The sequence below is a fragment of the Gopherus evgoodei genome, chromosome 6, assembly GCF_007399415.2.
Source record: "Gopherus evgoodei ecotype Sinaloan lineage chromosome 6, rGopEvg1_v1.p, whole genome shotgun sequence".
Classification (NCBI taxonomy): Eukaryota; Metazoa; Chordata; order Testudines; family Testudinidae; genus Gopherus; species Gopherus evgoodei.
The window spans coordinates 70,069,527-70,088,267 of NC_044327.1; the positions used below are offsets into that span (position 1 = coordinate 70,069,527).

At 40.2% G+C, this 18,741-nt stretch overlaps 1 long non-coding RNA gene across 3 annotated transcripts; it reads right to left on the reverse strand.

Moving 5' to 3' along the window:
• Positions 1–166: 166 nt before the first annotated feature.
• On the reverse strand, positions 167–10,207 carry LOC115653998. Of its 3 annotated transcripts, none has more exons than XR_004001062.1 (4): positions 10,127–10,207; positions 9,036–9,197; positions 7,829–7,954; positions 167–6,410 (listed from the first exon to the last, which is right to left on the reverse strand). It is a non-coding gene; the product is annotated as an uncharacterized LOC115653998 (long non-coding RNA). The 3 variants fall into 3 exon arrangements; XR_004001060.1 differs by having other exon boundaries at positions 7,829–8,180; XR_004001061.1 differs by lacking the exon at positions 7,829–7,954.
• Between the last annotated feature and the right edge of the window lie 8,534 nt (positions 10,208–18,741).

Below are 18,741 nucleotides of genomic sequence, written 5' to 3' on the forward strand. Positions count from 1 at the left end.
AATTTATAATAATAAAATAAATAATGACCATGATAAGTTCTAGAGATGGTCGACATTTTTGAATGAAAAGTTTGTTTTATTTTATAATGGCCTTCTATAAAAAAAAAGTTGTACAGTTCTTTTTTTTTTCAGATTTTTGGAAAAATCAGCTTTTTTTCTTTCTCCTCTTTTTATACACATAAAAAGTCAAACATTAAAACACATACAACAAAAAAATTGAAAAATTTAAAACCAATACCATATTTTTATAACCTGCAGAACTAATATAATTTTCAATTCCCCTCCACCCCCAAAAAAAATTCTTTAACATTTTTGACTAACTCTAATAGTTATCTTTTATTCACTTCAGATATATGCAATTTTTATATAAATCAAAATTTATTGTGAGTATGTAAGCAACTATAAAAGATATTGGGCCAAATTCTACCCTCATTTATATGCCTATTTAGGTTTCACGAAGATTCTGGACCAACAGTTCTATAAAGCTCCAGTATAGATGCATTTTATACACTTTATATCAAACATTCTTTTGTCTTTTAATTATAACTCCTATGTTGTCCTTTGGAAAAATAAACTATTGACAAACAACTTGCATGTCTACAGACCTATGTTTGTATATCCAAAATTTCCAACTCGAGTATTCTAAGTTCATTCAGTAAGCATTACATGAAAGTCATAGCTCTGATTGCATGCTGATTGGCTTGCTCAAGAAGGTAATTAGAAGAAGCCTTGAATTTCTTTATATTGCCTTTGAAAGCATCATAGTAAGGCTATAAGGTGCTTTCTTATGCACCATGTCTCTATGGTCCACAGCTTGCATAAGTGTATGGAATGGGCTGTACAGTACTTTCTGCCACTTCTACTACTCTTCCCTCTTATTGCTTTAACTTTCCTCCATGCTTTGAAATAAGTTCCATTTGATTCATTTACTCCATTTGCTTGTTCCCTCTATCACATTATTTACTGACAAAATATGAACCTTTAGTCTTCTGCTTTTCAACTGAAAATGTCTGCCTCAATTGATTTTATAATGTGCTTCATACAAACTGAAATAAATGGAGTAGTTAAGTAAAAACACAGAGTGCTACTTGAAGTACACTTTGGATATTTTAAGAGCTTTCAAACACTCGATTGCTGTGCTGTTAACTCTGAATTGTGGCCTAAAAGGAGGGACAGGGGAAAATGAACAAATACCATCTAATTTGATGAAAACTATTTCTATTCATTAAGAATAAGAAAAAAAATCAGATCCTATGCCAATGTACTCCTCAGAGCACCTCTAACAAATTGTATGTTCCTCATTATTTACCATTTTAGGAAAGAAATGGTCCTTCATGGTAACAGCAAGACAAAAGCTCATAATTGACTGAAATGCATGGGTCCAGCTAACTAAAACCATTTCTAACTAGTGGAGACCCGAACAGAAGGTATGAAAGTTTCAGCCAATTGCAAGAAAGGTCACAATTTATTTATTTTTTTAATGAAAAAAAAAGATGATAAAATATTTTGGATGTGAATTAGAGATGCTTCAACTTAAAACTGGATAAAAAGAAACTGCAGCATTTCAAAAATGTTTTACCAGGTGTCCGATTATTCCAAACTATGCATGATATATTGAGGAAAATTGATCTTATTTAAAAGCTTTCTCTGGTATTATTATGCTGTCCGCACAAGGTTTTCTGATGTGCATGTATCCAAGGGACTTGATTAGTATTTCCAGGAGCCAATGCAACAGTGTGCAAGCAGCACTTTGATAGGTTTATACAACAGGCAAACCAAGCCAAGTATACTAAAAAAAATGAAGCTTTTCATTTGTAAACAGTTCTAGCAGTGTTGTTTAAAAAGATGAGCTTAAGAAGAGAATTCTGTAAAGTTTTAGCAACCTAATAATAAAAAGCCAAATCCTGAAAGGTGCTCTACATCTGAAGCTGACTCTGAAGTCAATAGGACTTGCAAATGCTCTGTGCCTCTTTGGATTTGGCCCTGCATATTAAAGAATTATAATATAATTTGATCTTCCTATCAAGTTCATAAAACACTAAGGAATCATTCTTATTTCCTCATTGTATTCAACATATATCCCTGCTTGTCTGAAATAATATCCTCTGTGCTCTCAGTTAATGGCCACTTCTGTTTTTCCCTTCCAGGTTCAGAGCTAGTAGTAGCACACAGTAGTACTTTATATAGCTTGGCCACATTTACCAAGGATTTGGGTTTTGAAATTCTTCTCTCCCACTCTCTATGTCAGTGAAACAGAATCCAACCTTTTAGACATATTGTATTATGTGAACCCCACTTGTATGCAAGAAATGTGTGCCAAAATAAGGTCACTTGAGGCAGTCAGGGTTGCATACTAATGAGATAATGATCTACATGCCTGTAAAAATAATAGGAAAATATCATGACACAACTCAAACTGTTCAGGCACTTGAGAAGAAAAGAAACATTACATTGCATGGCCAGTGAGTGAAAACTAGGTGATTGATGTGTTTTAGGATTTTGTTCAAGCTAAACTTATTACAGCTGAAAAAGTGCAGTGTTTCAAGAGCCCATCAATGACAGCATTTAAATCAAGGGAAATTAAATATATATGAGGCCAGATTCTCCCCTGTACTGCTGTGAGTGGAGGGAATCCAAACCTTGGGTGTGCAGAAAGGAGGGAGCACCAGCTCTGTGACACACTCCTCTCTCTCCTCCCTGGGACTTCTGCAAAAGCCCTTTTGCTGAATATTTCTTCGGGTGGATCTTCACAAAAATGTGAGACCATACATAGGAGTGGGTGAACGTGCTTAACAGATGCACTGAGAGCTTGATTCCTGTGGATATCAGAGAAAGCATTAATGCTACTCTAATTCACTGCTACGGCAGGGACTCAGGACAGGTAACCAATGGCAACCTGAGCTTTTGCAGGTGTGCTGATATTGTCATGGATCTTGTGTAATCAATGACTTACAGGGTGGAAATTCTGCCTACTCTATAGGGATACAGGGAGTCTCACTCCCATGTCAAAACATGGGGTTGAGGGAATGCCACAAGTTGAAACTCAAAGAATTTGCTGCTTGCATATTTTTTTTTCTGATGTATTAAAATATGCCCTCTTAATTTAATAATGCAATTTAAATAACATTTAGGGTATTATTTTATGTACACACTTACAGCTTTTGGGAAAGATGGTCAACAGCCTACAGCTATTTGACCAACCTCTTTGCCCTTCCCTGTATATTTTCAGATAAAATAGGGCCTAAATTTAAACTATTCCTGGATTCAGTTTTGATTTTATAAAAGCAAAATCCTCCACAGTTTGGCCAGTTTCTAGTTTCTGATGATGTTTATGCACCACACTATAACATGGTCATCTTACTAAAATGAATAACTGCATGATAGTATCTTTTCTCAAATCAAAGCCAGATAAAAACAAAGCCATTTTAATCAGCTTAAAAAAAAAACAAAACACCCAGGGTAATATTCTTTTGAAGTGGAAAATGCTTATTTTTATCAAATATTCAGAGTTTGTAGGGTTATTTTTCATGCAATATCTTTCAAGTAGCTTATGAAATCCATAGTGAAGATATTCCTTTAATCACATTGTGCTCTGTACTAACTGTAAATGATACAGAGTCTGATACATGCTTTCATATTTGCAACTGAGTTTATTCTGCTTTCCATGTTTACATTCATGATCCCTATTTCACTGGCAGGGAGGTAATTTCTTTGGCTCCGAGTTATCCTATATATTGAAAAAGTGTGCAACCTTTTAGTTTCCCGAAGTGAGATCCAGGAGCCACTGATTCTTTGTTTTCATACATACTTGCTCAGGTAAAGTGTTCAGTAGGGGCCAGATTTCAATGCTCATAGACCTGGTCAACACTGAAGAACACTGGGTCAGACCAATGGTCCATCTAGCGCAGTATTCTGTCTCCAACAGTAGCCAGTACCAGATCTTTAGGAAGAGTGTACAGAGCAGGGCAATTGTGGAGATATCCACCCCTGACATCCCCTCCTATCTTCAGGCACTAAGAGGTTTAGGGTCACTTCGAGCATGGAGTTGGTTAGTAGCCATTAATGGACCTATCCTCCATGAATGTATCTTTTTTGAACCCAGTTATAGTTTTTGCCATCACAACATCCTATGGCAATGAGGTCCACTAGTTAATTTTACATTGTGTAAAAGAGCAAGTCCTCTTGTTTGTATTAAATCTGCTGCCTATTAATTTCATTGAGTGACCCTTGGTTTTTGTATTGTGGGAAAGGATAAATAACAACTCTTTATTCAGTTTTTCCACACAATTCATTATTTTATAGACCTTCATCATATCCCTCCTTAATTATCTCTTTTCTAAGCTGAACAGCCCTAATCTTTTTAGTCTGTCCTTGTATGGAAGCCGTTCCATACTCTTGATCATACTTGGAAGTAATAGAAGTAAAACTATATCAGTTGGGGTATGGCTTTTTACCAGTGCATTATAATTGTACAAACCCTAGTGCAGACCCAGCTATATCAGAGTAAAAGTGCCTTATGCTAGTATTGTTATTTCCCTTCACCTCTGAGAATCAGAGCTATTTGGGAATTTTCCAGCAAAACAAATATTTTGAGGAAACCTGCCCTTTTTCCTGTCAGCTCGCTTGGCAGACTCCTGGAGATCCCAGGGTCCAGCTGGGATCCATGTTTCCAGGGCTGCCTGCCATGTGGACTTCATAAGATTTGAGGAACTCAGGACTTCCAAGCTATCTGTCACAGAGCCAGAAACCTGGAAGCCCTGAGAGCCCTCGGTTGCCAGTTTTTCAGCAGATCTCAGGGCTTCCAGAGTCCCTGTAATGGAACTCAGAAACTGGCAGTTCCAGAAATCCTGGGATACACATCCCTAATTTAAATAGTTTATACTGGTACAAAAAATGTGGGTAGACCAGACCTTAGGTATGCTACTGTATGGAACTCTATTGGCTGATATTAGCAATATTACTTCTATTAGTACCCTTAATGTTAACTTGAATTTTTCATTATTTGTAAAGAATAATTTTAGTTGTTGGGAATTAATTCTCTGGATTTTTTTCTACTGCATAGATGTAAAAGGTTTTACATAGATAAAGTTTGTGTGGAATCTTCAGTGGTTTAGCTGCTGATGACAAAAACGAATCCAGGGAAAACTACAACTCAAAATTTGCTACAGTCTTTTTCTCCCTCAGTTTTCTGAATAATCACCATAGGTTCTTGGAGTCCTTGGCCCAGATTTTCCAGTACAATCCATTTGCTTTGCATCACCCAGACAGTGAAAAGTGAATGGATTTTAGCCAGAAGTGGCCAGCAGAAAATGTGGGTGTGGCAGATGAGATAAGGGTGTACTTATGATTATTTTCTACTGTGCAAGGTCTGTTATACATAAGATACAAAATGTAAATTGAGATCTAAAAATGAAAAGTAATATAAAGAAATATAGAATTGTATATGTCAGATCAAATACACAATGATAAAGAGAAAGAAATAACCCATGTCTACCATACTAACAAATTCCTATCCAGATGACAAGTCACATTCACAGAGACAGAGATTTTAAAAAATCCAAATTATATTATAATGAACAGCTCAAGAAAATATGGAAAAAATATCAAATATCCTATATACATCCCAACAGTCTCATATGTTTCCATCAGATAAATCAGACAGAGCCAATATGGTATACAGGCAAACTATTAATTTGAAGTCCTTCAAAGGAGCAATTATTTCAGAGCTCCAGTTATGGCAAAGTATTGTTAATATATGTAATAAATCAAAGGTAAACTTAGACAAAAATGAAGTGTGTTGATTCCATATAATTAAAATGCTGGTCCAAGAATTGGTAAAGCTAGGCTTTCAATAGCTACAAGTTTCCATTTTGATTAATGTCATTTATGAGAGGGAGTGTGTGTTAATGTTTAGAGCAGGGAACTGGGAGTCAATACCCTTGGGTTCCATTAGCGACTCCCACAACTCATACATGTATTCATTTCATCCATATTACAGATGGATGAAATAATATTTATCTACCTCATAATCAAAGCACTCAAGATAGGAGTAATCCAAAGGGAAAATAAAATTTGATAATATTATAGGAAAGTTAAGGGGCGGGAATGGCCTTATGGGTAGATGGATTATTGGCTCATATGAAGGAAGGGAAAGAAATGTATTGTACAGACTGTTCCCACTTTCCCTGGGTAATTCTCCCACTTCCACTAGAAATATGGAAGACTGACACTGTACTCATTCCCTTCTGTTAGAGTGCTTTAAAAATTCTGGAGAACAAAGACATTTCTATGGCGAACTCTTTGGCAGGCTCTCTCTGTGTTAGCCCAGGGTACTGGCTTATTCAATCCAAGAGTTCCATCTTCTGGCTCAGAGAAAGGACCTGAAATTCAGCGCTCATCATAACACATAACTGTAATGAAATGAAAAATGCTGTAAGATGTAAATTTGACATGAGTAACATCCAGGTAAAAATCTGCAAAAAACTTGACAGTGGGTATAGAAACAAGCATCTACAGTTGTTAATTTCATCTGGCACCAATCAATGGATTCAAATGTAAAGGATTACACAGTATTAGAAGTATGCATGAAGTGCATAGGTAATTCTATATCATGTAATTTGGATTTACATATAATTCTTGCTTACAAGACTAGAAGAGAACAATACTGGGATGATTTGGGCTTCTGAAACATTATATCAGCTGGATCAGTAGATATTTGTGTTGCATATAAAATAGGCTCTGCTGTGCTTTATATGAATTTATAATTTTGTACTATTAGTGTTAAGCACTTTGTATCATATTTGATTGTGTTTGAATGTTCACTGATTATACAAGATCATAAGTAAACTGGAGATCATTTTATAATTATAAGTAAAATGTTTATAAGCAGGAAGAGATGTCCATCATGACTAGAGTTTTTTTTCTAACGTGGCTATAAAAAATTTGAATAATATAGTACTTCCCCCACCCTTGTCCCAAATAGTCTCATCTTTTTTGCCCTGTGGCTGTCATTAAGAAATAGACTAGCAAAGTAAAGCATGCTAAAAGCTAGGAAATTTTATTTGGCATGCTCTCTCTGATTCTGTACATTGCTAATAGCACTACAGCAGAAACAATGAACATCAAAACAGATGCTCCAGGTATTTGAAATTTTGGTGTAGATTATAATAGAAAAGGCAGTGCATCTATTTACCTAAAGTACTTATTAGCGATAACATGAGCTGTTTGATTCCAACAGTAGTCTTTAGAGTTGTGTGAAAAAATTTGCACATTAAAGTGAAGTGAAAGATGCTGGGAATTTGAGTATAATAAACAAACCAACAAAATTTGCTCCAGCTTTCGTTATTTTAAATCTAAATGAAAGCCTTTTCTAATAATTGTAAAAAAGTTGTCAATGTTGAGCAGAAACAATTTCATAGCGATTAGGCAGAAAGCTGAGGAGGGGAAATTGGGAAAGGTGAATTCAGTGAGCAGCTCTGCTTGTCACAAAAATCTTCCCTGATCTACATGAGTGCAAATATGGGAGCAGCATCTGGGTAACCATGGGGATAATTGGGCCTTATAATACTTTAGGTTGGAGAAGAAGAGATAATGGAAGTGTTACTTGCGTATTCACATTACGTCTTATCATGAATGGATTTTCTGGAGTCTGGCTGCCAGCGCCTCCTGAATTTTCTAACACATTATTATCCACTATGTCATAATTCAGTTGGTAAACTAAACAGAACAAAACACTTTGTCTCTCTGACTGGTCTAAAATATGCATGTGTATATTTGTAAATAAAATAATGGACTAGTTGGTTTAGAATAATGCATTAAACCACCAGACCTTAGTATTAACCATGTACTGGTGCGTGTCCTTGTTTCACATAACTTCTTAGGAGTAGTCTGGGAGTAAGAAGTCCTATATCCTTGTGTGAGCTGATTGAGGGCTCCCAAAAATCACATCCTTTGCCTGTGGGTGAATGAAGGGACTGTTTGCCAGATGTCTGTTAGACAATACAGTTTAAAAACTGTCCTTTACTTTAAGCTAACTGGCAAAACTTAGTCCTGTCTGAAGAACATGGAGTTTAGGTAAAGATCGTCCATTGATACTCTAAACAAACAATAAGCTTCTAGGCTGATGCACAGTGAAGGAAAGATTTCTCTTGCCCGGAATGTGGGACAGCTATGAAGGACCCCTGTGTGAAGAATTTTAAGAAATTAGAAGAGTTAATTCTCAATCATTTTTATATCTAAAAGAGAAAGGTAGTACACCAGCCTCTCTCTGACAATGACAAGCTCATATTTAACATTACAGGAAGAATTTCTTGGAGGTGTTTACCAAGTCTAACCAAGAATAAAGTTTTAAGGAAGATTTGGTGGATGGAACTGGATGATGATTTCCTCCCACATTTTGATGCAATAAAAGTGGTTAAACAGTATACTGGGAACCTTATATCTCGACAGACTGACCTGCCTTTTTATTAAATTAAAAATTATGAATTTCTGCTAGATTGGCAGACACAAAGTGAGGTATAGTCATTCTTCAGCAAACTATGCTTAAGAATCTTAACTGTTCACCCAGGAGTGGCTTTAGGGATTTTGCCCCCCCAAGCATGTCAGGCAGGCTGCCTCCAGCGGTTTGCCTGCGGAGGGTCTGCTGGTCCTGCAGCTTCGAAGCCACGGGACCAGTAGACCCTCCACAGGCAAACTGCTGGAGGCAGCCTGCCTGCTGCCCTCGCGGCGCTGGCAGAGCGTCCCCCATGGCTTGGCGCCCCAAGCACGGTTTGGCATGCTGGGGCCTGGAGCCGCCCCTGTGTGCACCATAGATTATTTAATCTGAGCAGCATTTCTTTGCTAATGGAGGCGTCATTACTAAACAAAATGCAATGTTCACCATGGAAGATGTAAGTATTTACCAAGTTACCACACAATAATATAGAAGATGTCACACTTCACTTTTCTAAGTGCAGGAAAGGCTTCAGTATCTCAAATACCTCTCTGTGGCAAATATTAATAAATGTTGGCTGTCTGATGATGTCTATTACCCTTACCTGTCTGCCTGCAGAAATGGTAGTTTGCAGTATCAAATACTCATCAGAATGAGAAACACCTTTCAGTTGCATTATATGTCTTAGCTGGAGGAGGTTCATGAGCCATCCAATGTCAGAAGAAGGTAGAGGATAATGGAGAAAATGCAGATAATTCTTCTGTCACTGATCATAGATCATAAGAGATGAAAGTTAAACAAAATCGAGAGCTGTTGCCTTAGGCAGAATTTTATGTTTGCTTCTCTCTATTCAGTTCAATGAACTATTTCATTGTTAATTTTGAATAACTTGTGAAAACCATAGAAATAGCAGTGAATGGATTTTATAATGTAGTGCCTAGGATAGCACTCACATTGGTACCATTCTCAAAGTTTTAATTAATAAACAATAGTTTTGAAAAGAGAAAGAGAACCGAACTAACATGGAGAATCAACGCCCAAATGGCTTTCTGACCCTTTTTACACCAACACATCTGTTTGTGTTTAGTAATTTTCTTTTAGTTTTCAAACAGTTGTTGTTGGGTGTAACTGGTATTACAGTGATAAGTGGACAGAATAGAAGAATTTTTCACTTTATTATTTTTCTTATTATTCAGACCTGCCAAACCTACAGTAGACTGTAGGTTTTCAGCAACTTCCAGGCTCTGTGTGGAAAACCCCTAATCTGTGAAAAAATTCCATCTTCTTGGCTGTTTTTCCTAATTTTCTTACCTCCTTGGAAAAAGCAATCAATCAAAGCTTCTCCTCAGGCTCAAGGAGCCTCACTCAACAGGTGGAGCAGGAGGAGGCTTGCCTCTCTTTCCCTTTGACCACCTCCACCCCCATGTAAACAAAGTGCTCAGTGCAGCAGTCAGCCCTCTGAGCTCAGACTAGTTGGTTTCCAATTGCTCCCTGATGGCTCTGTAGCTCCCCCTGCCTCCAGCTCCTGGAGTGGGTGAAGGTCCCTGAAAACCCCAACCCTCAAAAGTGACTGTAGTCTCTCCTTCCTGGGATGCTGCTCCCACCAGGGCCGGCTTTAGGCCGATACGGCCGATTCCGGGGAATCGGGCCCCGTGCCTAAGGCACCTTTTAAAAAATTTTTTTTTTTAAACTTACCCTGGTTCCCGGCTGCAGTCTGCTCCTGGGTCTTCCATGGTCCCGCTCCTTTGAGCGAAGCGCCGGCGGGAGAGCGGCGCGGCCCCGCTCTCTAGAGCTCCAGCCGGGGCGGCGGGGCTTGCTGCGCTCCGGCCGGGGCTCCAGCTGGCAGAGCGGGGCGGTGGGGCTTTGCCGCGCTCCGGCCGGAGTGCTGCAAGTCCGGCAGCTCCGGCTGGAGCACGGCAAGCCCCGCTCTCCCGTCTGGAGCTCCGGCCAGAGCGTGGCAAGCTCCGCGACCCCGGCTGGAGCTCTGGGCCCTTTAAATAGCCCCTATAGCGCTGGGGCAGTGAGGGGCTCCGGGGGCTATTTAAAGGGCCCGGGGCTCCAGCTGCCTCTGCCACCCCGGTCCTTTAAATAGCCGCCGGAGCCCCGCCTCCCTCATGCATTCCCCAGCGCTCCCGCAGCTATTTAAAAGGTCCTGGGCGGGGTAGAAGGGAGTTTGGGGGCTACTTAAAGGGCTGGGGTTCCAGCTGCCTCTGCTGCACCCCCTGACCTTCCCACACCAGTCCAGCACCCCCTGCCTGCAGCCAGCTCTGCACCCCGTGCCCACAGCCAGCTCCTGCCAAATCCCCTGCCACACACTCCTGCAGCCCTGCCCAAAGCCAGCCAGCCCCACACACACTGCTGCCTGCACCAGCCTTGCACACCCTGCCCAGCCCACACCCCCTGCCCTGTCTCCAGTCAACCCCTGCTGCACCCCACTGCCTGAAGCCAGCCAGTCCCGCACTCCTCTGTCTCCAGCCCTGCAAACCTCTGCTGCACCCCCTGGCGGCCCTGCCTGAAGCCAGCCAGTCCCGCACTCCTCTGTCTCCAGCCCTGCAAACCTCTGCTGCACCCCCTGGCGGCCCTGCCTGAAGCTAGCCCGTCCCACACCCCATGTCTCCAACCAGCCCCACACCCCTTGCCCTGCCTGCAGCCAGACCCTACCTCCAGTCAGCCCCTGCCCTGCCTCCAGCCAGCCCCATGACCACTGCTGCCCTGCAGTTTCCAGGGCAGTAACCCTGCACACCTGCTTCAATGAGGGGGGCAGGGAGCAGCTGGGACCAACACATGTGCACACCCCCAGGGAGTGGCGGGGACCCACACATGTGAAACGGCAGTCATTAATAGCCTATCAACAGCATATATGATGCAATGTATATAATATATAATTTTATTATTCATATAGTTATGGAAAGTAAATAATACATGACAGAAATGAAGGGCTTTTTTTTCCACTTTTTTTTTTAAGTCATCCCTGCCAGGGCCCCGCTGAAAATGTTCGAATTGGGCCCCACACTTCCTAAAGCCCGCCCCAGCTCCCACTCAAGCTCCTCATGTGCTGCTGCTGCTCCCCACAGAATCCCAAATTGTTTCCACTCCCTTCGTCGGCCAGACATCATGTGCTTCTGCTTATCACTTCCCACATCTAACCCGAGAATGCTGTTCCCCATTTACCACAGGAGTCTACTGGTATCATCATGAGGATCTGCCCTCCTATCTTTGTACTCAGTGCCAGAGGTGTTCAATCTACAACTCACATCCAAAGGGCCAGATTCCAAAACGCTTATTCAAACTGAGCATCAAGGTACTCTGTGAGCAGCCCTATTTATTTTAGTGGAACTTCTCCTGGAAGACTTGACTGTAATTTTCAAACTGCCCTAATCATGAGGTGGCACATAGTTATACAGCCTATGGTCAGAAAAAAAGGAATTGAGATGCTTACTACCTGTATACCCAGCTAATCCACGCGACCAGAGAGAGGAGGTTGGCCGATGGAGACCCCGGCGACTGTGGGGCTTGTTTCCGATCCATGGTCCGTTCACGCATCCGGGCGGAGTTCCTCTGGGCGGCGTCCACTGGCTCCCTTGACGCCTTCGAGGAGCAGTGGGCGCTGTCCGGGGTTCTCTGCTCGGTGTCCCCGTCAGGTTCCCTTCTTATGACCCTTTGACCTCACTCCTGTCCCTGTTCTTCTATTAGTTGTCCCCCGAACTCAGTGGGTTCTGTGGTCCTGTGGGTCCTCCCCTTAGGCTGGGGGGGGATCCTTTAGCAGTGGGCGGGCTTCACCCGCCCACTTCCCAGACACCCAATAGATACCCAGCTAACTACTTTGGCTGGTGAGTAGGGAGTGTGGAATTAGGGGCCTCATTTTTCCCACTTCTTTTTAGTGAAGGGTGGATGTTTCAGGCAAGTAGCCCCTTTTTTCTTACCACCACCAGAGTTATAATCTAAGCATGAAGGGATTAAAGGATCCCTGCATAGCTGACTAAGGTCTGTAACATCCTAGCATGGAGTGAATAAGGATATTTGAATCTGGCCTGCTCTGAAAGCTGTCTATGTGTGGAGCTCATTGATGAGAGATCTGAATGCAGAGCATTTACAAGATCAGGCCCTAATTTTCATTTGTTTGTTTTGTCATGTCTATTGATATTAGGGTGACCAGATGTCCCGATTTTATAGGGACAGTCCCGATTTTTGGGTCTTTTTCTTATATAGGCTTCTATTACCCACACCCCAGTCCCGATTTTTCACACTTGGTGTCTGGTCACCCTAATTGATATCACATTTTGAAGTAGTTGGCAGAGCTGCAAGGAAAATACTTTTCATAACCAGCAAACAAACAAACAATAATTAAAACAAAAATTGGGGCAGAAGGAATTTTTGTGAAGAAACAATAGCCTCAAAGTTTTCATAAATATGAACGTTTTGCAAGTGGAAAACTCATTTGATAGACATGTCTGTTGCTCAGCAATTATGTCTATATTTTAAATAAAAATTGGAGTTTTTAATGGGGAAATATATGAAAATTGAGTTGTATATTTGCAAAGGTGCATGTAAAGCACCATTATTCAATGAGCTCCTGGGGGGGCCCACACAGAGCCTTACAGAAGTCACAGGGATCTACATGGATGTAGGAGTTCATCTGCATAAAGCTTTTTACAGATTTAGCACATAGGTTTTCCTATCTTCTCAGCTATATTCCTCAAAAAAGAGACTGGCAAAAAATAGAAATAATACAAATTGAGGCAACAGATACAAATAGTAGTAAGATACAGAGGAGAAATTAATGGGCCTAAAATACAAAAGGTCCTGATTATGTCTGACCCTTGTGAGGATGTATGAGGGAGGGATTTCCCCAGTAACATCCTCAGTCCCAACTTCAGTATAAGAGCCAAGGACAATCATAGGCTGTGTGCTTGTGGAGAACTCCCTCTGTAAGGCCTATGGGTGAATATGGGCCCAATGGGGATGAGGAGGTGCAATACTGGTGGTAGTATAGCCTACAGACCACCATGCATTCTGAACTACTTGAGAAAGCAACTGAAAGTAGCCGGATTTAAAATATTTTTTTAAGAAATATTTTTCTTTTCTTTTTTTATTACCAAGAGTTTGGTTTCTTTTGGAAGCAGTCAGAGCAAAGCTAATAAGAATCTTTGTGTGGGCCTCAGCCTTAGCAATAAGAGGCAGTTTTCTTAGATTGTCTCATTTCCCTGACAGGAATTTGTCTAGGCAGGCCTGTAATTCATAAACTCACAGAATCATAAAAGATTAGGGTTGGAAGAGACCTCAGGAGGTCATCTAGTCCAACCAGGGCCAGCTGCGAAGGACCAGCCACCAAATTGCCGCCGAACACTGAAATGGCGGCAGTAGAGTTGATCATGATCGCATCTTTTTTTTAATTTTTTTTTGCTGCTTGGGGCGCCAAAACCCTGGAGCCAGTCCTGAGTCCAACCCCCTGCTCAAAACAGGACCAACCCCAACTAAATCATCCCAGCCATGGCTTTGTCAAGCCGGACCTTAAAAACCTCTAAGGATGGAGATTCCATCACCTCCCTAGATAACCCATTCCAGTGCTTCACCGCCCTCCTAGTGAAATCGTTTTTCCTAATATTCAACCTAGACCTACCCCTCTACAACTTGAGGCCACTGCTCCTTGTTCTGTCATCTGCCACCATGGAGAACTACCGAGCTTCATCCTCTTTGGAATCCCCCTTCACATAGTTAAAGGCTGCTATCAAATTCCCCCTCACTCTTCTTTCTTCAGACTAAGTAAGCCCAGTTTCCACAGCCTCTCCTAATCATTTTCATTGCCTTCCATTGGACTTTCTCCAATTTGTTCACACCCTTTCTGTAGTAAGGGGCCAAAAACTGGATGCAATACTCCAGATGTGACCTCAGCAGTGCTGAATAGAGGGGATCTTCCCTTGATCTGCTTGCAATGATAATACTAATGCAACCAATTGTTCAAGACAAAGTCAGCCACATGGTCAGCTCAGAAAAAAAATGAAAGTGTTTTGCCTTGTCTTGATATATTTCATTTTCTCTAACTCAGTATTGACCCTGAGCAGTTTCTATGAGATGTCCTGTAGGCCTCTATATACACAAAAAGAAGGTTGAGCATAAAATCAATAAGACTATGACTAGTTCATATAAGGTACCTTTAATACCAAATTTCAAAGGACCATAAAGTAAATCATATACAAGCTCTGGTATCCAGTGAATGAATCTAAATCCAAGAGAAATTTGACATACAGAACAATTTGCTCCGCAGCCTGTGAAGTTTTATTAAATTGAACTGTTATTGCTTTAATGGACATATTATCCTTACTGTATGGGTAGTTTGTATCTCTATTTTATTCAACTTCTCCATTTGTTTCTCTTTTACTTCTTAGCTCTGTTCTTTAGCAACTGTTGACCAAGCAATAGGGGCATCCTTAAGAAAAGTGATTCTTCACAGCAGTCTAACATCAATTCCAGCTGTGAGTCTATTTATACTGAATCACTGTAATCTCTGAAAACAATTTATGGAGTTATTTTGGAACCATAATTTAAATTTGAACATTCAAAAAAATGTTGATCTTTATTCTTTTTGTAGCCAAAATTAGTGCTGCTAAAGTAAATTAATTGTAATTCCATCTTTGTCTATAGAAAAAAGAGGAAAATAGATAAATATGTGAATGAATTAACATGCATGCAAGCTCCATACCAAATCAGTAGCATTGTTCTGTCCATCCAAATTAGGGTGTTTAAGATTAAGGTTAGGTATGCTGCACTGGCCTACAGCATTAGAAATGACATATACAGTATTATAATTCTCATAGAAAACCAATCCCAAGAAGGTGGAGCAGACAGTCATGGCATTTTATAGCATCATGCTAAAAATGATAACATTGTTAGTACAGCACGGAGTTCAGTTAAATAACTTTTACAACTTTATTTTAAATAGTGTAGCACAAATCAAACCCTCAGCTCCTTTGAAAACAAAAGATGTTCATACTTAAGCATATTTACACTTCTAAAATCTCTTAAGATGAGTGACAAATAGCTTTGTGCTTATCAGGGCATTACTGTGTTTATATCAATCGTACCACAAAATAAAAGATGTTGATCATGCTATAGTAAATGTGTAATTCTCAGGGCTGAATAAATATGTTATAAAAGTTGCATTTGTAAACATTTCTTAGACTGAATTGTTAATTTTCTCCAATAGTATTTGTAATCTTTTCATTTGTTTCTCTGAAATATGACTGATTTTCATAAGAGTGCTTGTAAATAGCAAAATATTCATGTATTCACAGAAATGTTTCCATCATAGTCTTTGCACAATCATCTTACAATCTCTTTGCTTTCCCAATTCCTGTTTATAAGTTTCAATTATGCAGTCAGGGATCAGAAACAACATCATATGACAAAGCTGGTCAATCACACACCACAAACAATGAACACTGAATAGGCAAAATCACAGGTGAAGTGAATTGGTCACTAACCCAGATGTTCTAAATATATTTGCCCAAAGTGTTTGGTATACAATTTAAAATAACAAACACATTTGTAAAAATCAAAGCCTGCATATGTTACTGTCGGGGGGTGGGAGGAGAGGATAAAGTCATTGGCAAAATTATTGACTGCAGGGAAAATTCACTCCTGAGCATAGGGCAAGCACTTTAGTCACATATGTGGATGGGATGAATTTCAATTCACAAATTGTTTTTCCAGATCAAGGAACATCCCAGAAATCCCTCAGAATATACTAGCCCTTTAAAAAAATAATTGGTTTGATGAATGAACTTTTGTTAACATTTCATGGGGGGAACTATATAACCACTCCAGAGAGGCAGTTTCACAACCAGCAATTAGGGCACAGACATGGGCCGTGAGTGGGGGGAAACTTTCTGCTCCTCCTCCATCCCAACAACTTTCAGTAAAGAAAGATTCTAAGTCCAAGATCCATCTACTTTTTGACCCTCCCACTCATGGGCTGTTCAGGAGACTGGAGCAGCCTCCGGCAAAGTGTAGACAGCCTGTGGGGGCTAAGTGACAGCAACCTCTCTGTGCTTCCCTGTGCAGTGATCTAGAATTTCTACAATGTTGTGTCCTGACAAACTCTCTCCATTTCCATTCCACCCTTGGCATGCCCTGCTATTTCACCCTTGTTAAGGAATCCAGCACAAAAGAAGTGAAATTATTATTTAATTAATATTTGTATTGCTGCAGTGCCCAACCATGATCAAAAGCCTCTCTGTACTAGATGATGCACAAACACATGGGACAACAAGGCTCCTGCCAGAAAGAGCTTAAAAACTAATATAAGGGTATGTCTTCACTACCTACCAGATCGGCGGGCAGACAAAGCACTGCTAGTGAGCGCAGCAGACTTGGAGAGGGAACTGGGGAAGAAAGACAAGGATAACAACAATCAGAAAGTGTGATGACAGGAGCTATGGGCACATATGAAGAAATTCACATGAAAATGTTGATAAATGTGTATCTTCAGGACCAAAGAAAGGTGCACAGAAGGTGCATAGAAAGTAGCTGCTTGTTAGAAAGTACAGAAAGTAGATTGGACAGCAAACTTGGTGGTGAAAGCTATACAGCAAAAGGTGACTCAAAAGTTCAAGAAGGGATTTAATTTTCAAATAAGAAATGTGTTGTTATGAAAAAAAGACAACTGACTTCTGTAGGGGAAACTTTTTTGACATGAGAAAGAACCTTGATATAAAGTTGATTTTATTACGTGAGGTATTTAAGGGTTGGGGAGGTTAACATTGCCTTTTGAGATACTGTTCCAGAACCAGAAAGAGTAAGAACAAGGCAAAGAGTTCTGAGTGATAGAGCTTAGCTAGGGCTTCAGAAATAGCTATGCACTGCATGTGGGAGCTGAGTCAGCAGCTGGACTGGGAATAAGAAGCTTCACTGTACTGTACTATGTTCAAAGGATATCAAGACTTATGTCATAAGGTTTTGCATTGTGTAGTGAGAAGATTTAATTTAGCACCCTTATTTAATACACTTAATCCACAATAAAATCACTTTCTGATACCCATCAATTTATATAATACTATCTTGGTGCCTTGGCTCTCCCCTACTCTAGCTTCAGATGTTTTACAAATCGTTTCTGTGGCCACACTGTGTGATGAGGCTACTGATTGAATAGACGTGCATTATAGCTACGAGATTGCCAGTATCAAATGCTTAAGAGGAAGGCAACCTCAGCCACACAAATAATATGTCGCTAGTTATAGAAAATTAATGGCTTGGTTAGAATAACAATGTTGACTCTCAGCTGCTTCATGATATGAGGCCTCTGAGCTGAGTTGTGTACATCATGTAGAATTGGCCATTGTTGCTGCCCTGTTGTATTTTAGTCTCACATCTAATTTATAGTATATTATGACCTTTGGCTTTCACTGGGTGAAATTCATCTCTGTGTAGAGGGGAAATGCATAAATCCCATGCTACTCAAAAAATGCCTTAAGTCAGCTTTAAGTAATGCATACGTTATATGTAGAAGTGTTTTACATTTTATTCTCTATTTGGTAACATGAATGAGCTTCAGTTTATGAAGTTAAAGAATTTACAACCCTCAAGTTTTGATTTTCCTGAAATATGCTATTTTATTCCTGTCCTCTTATTGGCTGTTTCCCTGAGAACTATGATCCACACACCCAAAATTTGTTTTGTCTGCTTCAGTTTCTGACCCTCTCTCCATTGGTATCACCCACCAAATCCCAGTCTTCTCAGTATTTCATCACCTGCTAATCCTCACCTTTTGAGGTAGACTTAAAACACTCTCCACGCACTAAAAATTGTTTTTAATATCTTGGGTTGAGTGGGATGATTTTTGTTCTAGATATATGGATGGAGACATTGATGGCAGTAGCCAGAAAAGAAGGATTTGCAAATTGATGAAAAATACTTTGTATAGGGAAGGGGCTTTGATTTCAACTCCACGCCTCCTTTTGGGCCTGATTCTGAGAGGTGCTGAGATCCTGTAGCTCCAGTTGACTCCAAAGGGACCATGAGAGTAAAGATTGAGTCACCAGCTTTCCGCACAAATAACAATTAGTTCATGGAGATGTTAATTTGCTTCATTGGAAATAAAACAATCTTTGCATGCATACAGGGGAATTTTTGATACACACAAAGGCACTGATTCAATAAGTTGATCAGTGCAGATGCACTGCATCTATGAATGAATTTTATGGAACAGGGTCATATGATGGTGATGTATGGTGCAGGATTTCTACTGCAGACTTTTTAATTACAAATTGCTATAAGAAAAACACATGGAAGTATGTGACCCTTTGAAAATGATG